We start from the raw sequence: 8198 nt of genomic DNA, 5'->3' as shown, positions 1-8198 counted from the left end.
TGGGACACAGTGCTAAAGGGAGTTCTGTCATGTGTGGTGAATCATGGTCTGCAGGAGAAAACTCCAACTGGACTGCTATGCTATACATCTTTCCCACTTGAGCATAGCAACCTGATTCTGAGCATTGCCCTGAAATCTCTCCCCACAACAAGATGCCTTTACATATAAGGGTCTTCTGGCTGTACCATGTCAGTAACATGTTATTTTGAAAACAATGGCAGATCCACATGGCCCCACCACAGATGTTTGATCACACACCTGCACTCTACTGCTCCAGACCCAGTTCCCAGTGTGTTCAAACTTACTGGCATCTCTTTTCTACCCCATTTTCATGAATTCCAGTCAATAAAGGCACTGTCTGGTTCAGTCATGATGAGCAACAAGAGATCCTAAAGTTCTCCAGTCCTTCCTGGTGATGGGAATTTCAAAAATTTCATGGTATTGGTCTAGCCATATTTCAAGAATGAAGTAGATGGCACTGTGGGGTTATGATTCATTCAGAAGTCATTAAGTAGTGAGATATCTCCTCTCAATGAAAGCTCTGTAGAACTCAAGCAGGCAAGGCTTCCCAAATAGTGGCCAAAAGGTCACATGAAGCCAGGCCCATCTGGGTCTAAAATGTGAGGTCCATGTATGTTTTGGCTTTCAACTATGAATGACAAAGCTGAAGAGAAAAAGTTGTGTGATATCCTGGCTGAGATTCCCAGTGCTGTGGAGAAAGCAACCCTGGGCCTAGCTCTTAGTTTCATATGTATGTGATGACTTTTCCAAAAACACAGCACTGCCGCTGGCTTTTCTAGAATGACTATGGCCAAACTTGGTGCCCAGAATGTGTCAGCAGAGCACAACTTTCTAGCTTGTGTGACTCAGGAGGGACCAATGGCTCAACATGGAAGAAGAGGACACTCTCCTTTCATGGCTAGCATTTGCTGAGAAAGTTTAAAGGGGACCTTTCCTGGGTCTAAGCCTTAGGACAAAATGGTTAATTGCAGCATGTAGCAAGCCCTATCCCTGCTGGAACATGCTCCAGTTCACCAGCCTGCTGTTCAGTACACTACTAACTCATCTCACAGGTTCCCTTCATGGTATGACTTAGAGACTTCTGACCTCCTGAATACTCTCACTCATTCAGCAGAAATTTCAAAATGAAGGCAGGGCATGAACTTATGCCTATTTCACATGCAAAGTGTGAAAACAAGTCCCAGAATATACCAGATGTTAGGTGCTGTCTGCCTGCTGATGGTCAGGCAGTCTCTTAGTGGGCAAAGGCTGTTTTACCAGGGCTGCATTGGCCCCATCTTGAGCAGGACTCACCTTTTGCATTTGTGATACACTGGGACTGAACCCAGAACTCTTCCACATAGTCCCTAATTCTCTAGCTGAAGGGGACACTGTTGCAAGCACCCTTGGGAAGGCTCATATGGTTCTGCACCACGATGGAGGACATCTCACTCTTGGATCTGCAGTGAGGTGAGGTGAAGGTGCTGTGGGCCAGGGGTGGCTCTATGGTACAGTGCTTGCCTAGCTTGTGGAAGGCCCTGGGTTACATCCCATGAACCATATCAAAACAAGGCAAGGTGCTGAGGCTGCGCAAACAGCTGCTGTCTGCCTTTCTGGCCAGGGCTTCTGCTATACAAGAACTGGAGGGCTACCTCATAACCCTTGTTTACAGACAGAACAAAAGCAGGCCACCTGTGCAGGGCCTAGGAGGGGCCCAAAGCCTCAGGCAGAACCAGGTCTCCAGTGCCTGTTCCTGTCCCTCTACTGCACCTTATTGGCCTACATTCCAGAACTGAAGTCCCTGAAATCTGAACAGGAAACTTGGGGAGGCCCCCCCACAAACAGGAAACAGAATAGGGGAACACAAGCATGATTAAGGACATATTCTCTCCAAAGGGAAGTGTCCCCATGCACACAGAGTCTAACCCAGCTTTCTGAACTATCACAGGTGCCCTGAGAGAAGAAAATGAGGAGAGAGGAGATAGGACAAAGACCTGCCAGGATGTCACAACCTCTAGGCTGTAGATGAGCTGGAGAAATGTTCCTTGGAAAAGCAGCACCTTCGTTCTCAAGCACAGGAGAGCGACTGAGGGTGCTGTGTGGATTTTCATTCACCTTTTGTTATTCATCACAAGTGGAATGTTAAGCAACTTAGTGTTACTAAAAAGATACATCCACAGGTCTCAGGCCCAGGCTGGTGAGTCTGGTCTGATCAGAGTCTCTTGCCATCTCTTTTGATGAGAGAGATCATGCTCACCAGCAGAAGGGTGACTGAACCTTGGACCAGCTTCCAAAGGGTGTGCCTGTAGCAGGGTCAGGACAGGAGACAGGGAACAGGGTACAATGGCTCAGCACCACAGTCAGTGCTGTGATCTCAACACCTCTTTCCTCTGTGTCAACAAGCCTTCTAGCCTACAAACCAGGGCTGGAAATTGAAGTTTTCATCACTTTTAAGTGTAAGAGACTCACAAATGCAATTGTCTTAAGATTAGAATTAGGACTGAATGGAACTTAATTCTACATCTAGGAACAGTAACTAGTTCCTTGAAAAGGTGAAGAAATATTTGTTTCCTTTTTATATAATATTTTTTAGAACAAGCCAACTAGGTTCTATAAATAAATCAAATAAGGACCAAATTCACTAAAACAATTAAACAGATACTTTAAGTTAAAAAAGCAGTTGTATATAAAATATAATAAATATGAAGAAACCAAAATAAATATTTGATACAGATGAAGTTAAATAAGGAAACATGTTTCTCTAGAATTCTGCTTTACTTATTGGTATTTCTGTAACTACTGCTGAGTAGTTTAGACTGACGGTGGTTAACTAGTTGAATAAACTACATCTCGTGTTCAGGTTAAAATGATATAATTTTTACATAATAAAAAATTCTGCAATTTATTGTGGTAAAAGACAATAAGTATTTGTGCTGGGGACAAAAGTGAAGCCCTTTGTAGGATTTTTTTTTCTGATTATGTAGTACATAGGATTCTATAGAGAATTTAAAAACATCTACTGAGAAGACAACCCATTAGTCAAGGAAATCACTTGACTTAAGACCCCAAACTAGAACATGCATAGAGGACAGGTGTAGTGGTGAAAGAGGTTCTGGGCTGGAACATCTGAGTGCCTAGGAAGTGCTCGAGAGTAATGCAGTCACCTTAGAGGGCGTCCAAGAGACCAAATTTGAAACAACTTGAGAATAAAAAAAAAACAAAAAAAGTAAGGCAACTGGTTACATAACATGATTAACCAGAGAACTCCTGGTGTAAAGGATTCCAAAGAGGCTGGCTATCTAGCCTCAAAGGTATGTGACATTAAATCTGAGACACACAGTGCTGGTGAAGTGTCAAAACATCCCGTGACAATGCAGCAGGCTTCCAAGGCCCTGCCAGCCCCAGAAATGGGCATTGAGGGTACTGTGCAGACAAGTCCAGGTGTTCATGGGTGTGGCTGGTGACCATGGGGAAGAAACTGGTCCTGAGTGCTGTGTACACCAAGGGGCAGTGAAAAGGGAGGCTGGCAAACCCAGCAAGGACAGAGCAACAGTGGCAAAGGGTCAATGGGAACATGGCTTGGACATGTGCTAGGAAATGGAGACCATCCAGGGAGACAAAATCCTGTACAGTTTCTGGGCTCACAAACTTCCTTCAGAAGGTGAAAAATAGGAAAGAAGTCAATGAGCACTGCAGAGAGAACTTGAAACAGAAAAGCTCCTGTGGTGAGGAAGCCAGCACCCATGGGCTGGCCTTCCAGGACTCTGCCATCGCCCACATTCCCCCTGTGGGCCACGTGGGGCACCAGGCCTGGAGCCAGGGAGTCACAAGGTCAGAACTGGAGGGACAGTGGAGGACCTCAGTGGCCTAAGATTACCCTGCCAACAGGTGGTTTTAGACCCTCAGACCCTCCATCTGAGACCCTGAGCAATTCTCCTGTCCCCATAGCACAGGCTCTTCAAAGATTATCTCGAGTCTGAATAAAAGGGTCTATAGAAAAAAGACTATGAACAATAAATGTCACTTCTGGGTCCTATTTTTGTATTTGCTATAACTTCAAGCAGTAGTCCTAGGAAGATTATTTCTGTAACTTCCTACATATCACCATCTCAATTTTAATAACCTTGAATGGCAACCCTGGCTGCAGTTTATGACATGCTGGCAAACATCATATGAGAACATTTTTTTTAAATTTTGCAATTATGAAAAATATTAAGCACACAAAAGCAGAGAAAGGAAGCCAACAATCCCCCATAACCACCATTCAAGTGACCAAAAATCCACCATGACAAACATCCAGGTAAGTCAATAAACACTCCAAGACTACCACCCACATGGTCAACAACCACACATGACCATCATCCAGGTCTGTTTGGGGTTTTTGGAAAAAAACATAGCTCTGCCCTCCTCAGAGGTGGAGAAAGAAACACCTAGCATGCTCCTTCCCCTGGGATAGTATAACAGGTCCCTGCACTGCCCGCTTCTCAGTACCTGAAGGTGCCGGCCTCCTGGAGTGCATCCTGGTTCACAGCCTCTTGCCCTACCCACTCCTTCAGACTGCAAAGTTGGTTCTCTTCTTGTTTCTTTAGAAGGACAGAGAGGCGCATCTTGGATACCTGCAAGAACGAGGCTGTGAAAAGTCAGAAGGGAAATTATTTGGTCCACCTGTGGGCACCAAGTTGGAGGTTCTGCTGTGCTGCTTGACCAATTCCCCTGCAGAGGGAAACTTCACATCCTCTGGCCAGGCCAACTCTAGAGCAGAATTCAAGAGATGTCCTGAGATTCCTGCTATTCCAGCTGCATATGCCAAGCCACAGGAACCTAGAAGGGCAGCTCACCACACTCAGTCACCTAATCCCCACTGCTCAGGAAGGGCCTGCTGGGGTAGGATGAGAAGCAGGGGTATGACTCGTACCACTGCACACACTGTCCCCATTCAAGAGGCTGAGGAGGATGGTGACTCTCCTCATGTTGCATGGGCAGCTCTCCTGGTCCTTGAGCATCCCCACGGCACTCAGCAGTCTGGTGGTGTCCAGGACCTGTGCCTGCCAAGGGATACAGCATATTTTCTGTTGCTGCCATGTCCAGGGTGGGTAAAAGCTATGCTACCCACATGTGTAGATGGCCTGGTGTCCATGGTGAAGTTGACCTACTGACCTCCCCTAGCTGCTCACTGTGTGCTGCCCAACACCCCTGAGAACCACTGGCAAGGTAATGGCTGACATCAGGGATTTGGTCAGTGGTTGAGGGACAGGGAAGAGCTAACTAGGAGCCTTTATAAAGAAAGGAATGCCAGATATTGTCCTGGTAAATCCCTCATACTTCCAGCATAAAGAGAAGGCAAGGCTTAGCCTGACCCTGGCACAGCCACCTGAGCTCCTCCAGCTCAGCCGCCTGTAGCTAATGGGGGAGCAGAGAACTCACATCACCACCCCTCAGGTCCATGGCCTCCCACTCTATCTCCTCCCGACCTTCCTCTTTCATTTCCATTTCTGCCACCTCCCTGACTTTCTGGTCTACGCCTCCATTGCCTCTTCCTGGTTGCCTTTGGCTTCAAGCAAAGGGAACACAATCAACTCACCGCTTGGAGAAGGAAAAGGATGAGGTGGCACCAAGTCTGTGCCTAGGCTGAGCCTCACCAGGGTTTCCTCTCCAAAGCGTTAGTAGCAGCCCAGTTAAGGGGACATCCTTCATCCAGATCAGCATGAAATCCACTGGTCAGGTGCCCCACAGCCTGGGCTGAGGGATGGCACATGACCCACAGCACACTAGCTGATATACTCGGGTCTGCTCCTCGACCTTCCCATGGCCCTGGGGATCTTGACTGTGAGTCAGAAAGTTCAGGGCCATATCCTGAGTTCCTGCTGAGAGCAGGTGCTGATACTCAAAGTTTACTCAAATGTGGCAGCCCTGACTCCAGCCCCACAGGAGGCTGTCTAACTCGGCACCTTCCACCTGCCTCTCTGACCCCACTGCATCAGATTGCCAACTTGAAATTCAGATTTTGGACTGCATCCTGGCATGGGAAGCTGGCTGATGCTTTCTTCTTGTCAGTCATACTCCAGGACTTCCAGAGTCCTTCCCCAGTAGGGTTCAAGGGGTCCTGAAGGTTGAGTGGTATTGGTGCAAGGAATGAGACAAGGAGTCATTCCGTTGGAGCAAAATCCACAGAGAGAGCTCTAATACAGCTTTCTCTGGGTCACCTTTTATTGCATTTTTTTCTTATCATTATGGATTCAGAATCATTAATAGAATATGTCATTGATTTTCTCAAAATGTGACATTCTCTTTGCAATCATTATGGGTATAGAAAAATGCGTCATCAATTTACATTTTCCCAGGATGTGATATTTCCTTAACAATCAATGTGGGCACAAAATCATTAATAAAATGCATCACTAATTTGCATTTTTCATATTTTCTCGAGATGTAGTATTTTGTTATTAACAGATGCCAAACCACGTAACCAGATTCTCAGTCTCCCAACCTATCAATAACCTTTAAGTTTAAAGCACACCTGTACTTTATTTCTAATCAAAGATCCCCATCTAAAGAATCCCCCTTAAAACTTATACTTAAAATATCCTAAAGTCTATAAACTATTCTTAAAACATCTTAAGGACCCATACAGCTAAGAACTTAAGAATTCTAAGCTTAAGAATCTAAATAAGGTCTGGAGATGTGGCTCAGCGGTAGCTCGCTCGCCCGGCGTGCGTGTGGCCTGGGTTCGATCCTCAGCACCACATACCAACAAAGATGTTGTGTCCGCCGAGAACTAAAAAATAAATATTAAAAATTCTCTCTCTCTCTCTCTCTCTCTCTCTCTCTCTCTCTCTCTCTCTCCTCTCTCACTCTCTCTTTGGAAAAAAAAAGAATCTAAATAAAATAATATTTACAAAACTCCAAGAATAAGCCCAGGATGGCCAATTTCATTCCTTTCACAGTCCCAGAGTTGCTACCCAGGACAATTAGGCACGGAAAAGAAAAAAATGTACTGGAATTGGAAAAGAAGTACTATCCTCACAGACAGATAACACAGTCATCTATATTGAAACCTCAAAAAAGACACACTGTCCCTTGTATGCCTCCCTAATGAGCCTGCAAAGGTGTAAGACACAGAGACAAGGTGCAGCCATGTTTCCAAGGGCTAGTGAAGAAAAGTATAAAAAAATTGAAAAAATAATTTTTAAAAATATATTTTTAGTTGTAGATGAATACAATACCTTTATTTGATTTATTTTTTATGTGGTACTGAGGATCAAACCCAGTGCTCAAACATGCTAAACAGGTGCTCTACCACTGCACCACAACCCCAGCCCTGAGAAAATAAATTGTTACAATAGCAAAGGAATAAAGTACTTAGGAGTAAATTTCCCAAAAGGAATGCAGACCTCCCCATTTGCAAACTGAAAACCATTGTTGAAGGAAATTAAAGACCAAAATAAATGGGGAGACATTCCAGGTTCAGAGACCATGAGATGTGATATTGTTAAGAGGTCAGCACTCCCCAAACTGACCTACAGATTCAAAGCCATCCCTGTCAGAATCTCAGCTGCTTTCCTTGTAGAAAATGACAAACTGATTCCAAAATTCATATGGAATCCCAAGGGATCCAGAAGAGTAAACAATGCCAAAAAGAGGAGAAAAAATCAAGAGAACTCATTCTTCTTGATCTTGTGACCTACTGGAAATCAATTGCAGTGGAGACATAGAAGTATGTGAGGGGAACCCTCATGGCTGCATCAACAGACCTCTGACAAGAGTGCCAAGATCACTCAAGGGATAAAGTACAGTGCCTTCCTCAAATGGTCTGGAACAGCTGGATCTCCACATACAAGAGAATATGCATGAACCCTTACATCATACCATGTATAAAAAGGAACTAATGTTAAGAGCTAACATTCTGTAGAGCTTTCAGAAGGGATCTCTCCATGATAGAGCACTTGCTTAGTGTATGGTCCTAGGTTCAACACCCAGTGCCGAAAACAAAACAAAAACATTTTAGAGGGAGACACAGGTAAATCTTCATGACCTAGGATTTAGCACCAAGATTCTTTGATGTCAAAAATACTAGCAACAAAATTAAAAAATAGACACAGTGAATTCACCAAAAGTAAAAACCTTCCCAGGTGTGGCAGGGCACACCTGTAATCCCAGCTACTCAGAAGCTAAGACAGGAAGGTTACAAATCTGAGGTC

The sequence above is a fragment of the Urocitellus parryii genome (genome assembly GCF_045843805.1).
Source record: "Urocitellus parryii isolate mUroPar1 chromosome 13 unlocalized genomic scaffold, mUroPar1.hap1 SUPER_13_unloc_6, whole genome shotgun sequence".
In the NCBI taxonomy this organism is placed as follows: domain Eukaryota; kingdom Metazoa; phylum Chordata; class Mammalia; order Rodentia; family Sciuridae; genus Urocitellus; species Urocitellus parryii.
This window is presented reverse-complemented; position numbering follows the sequence as displayed.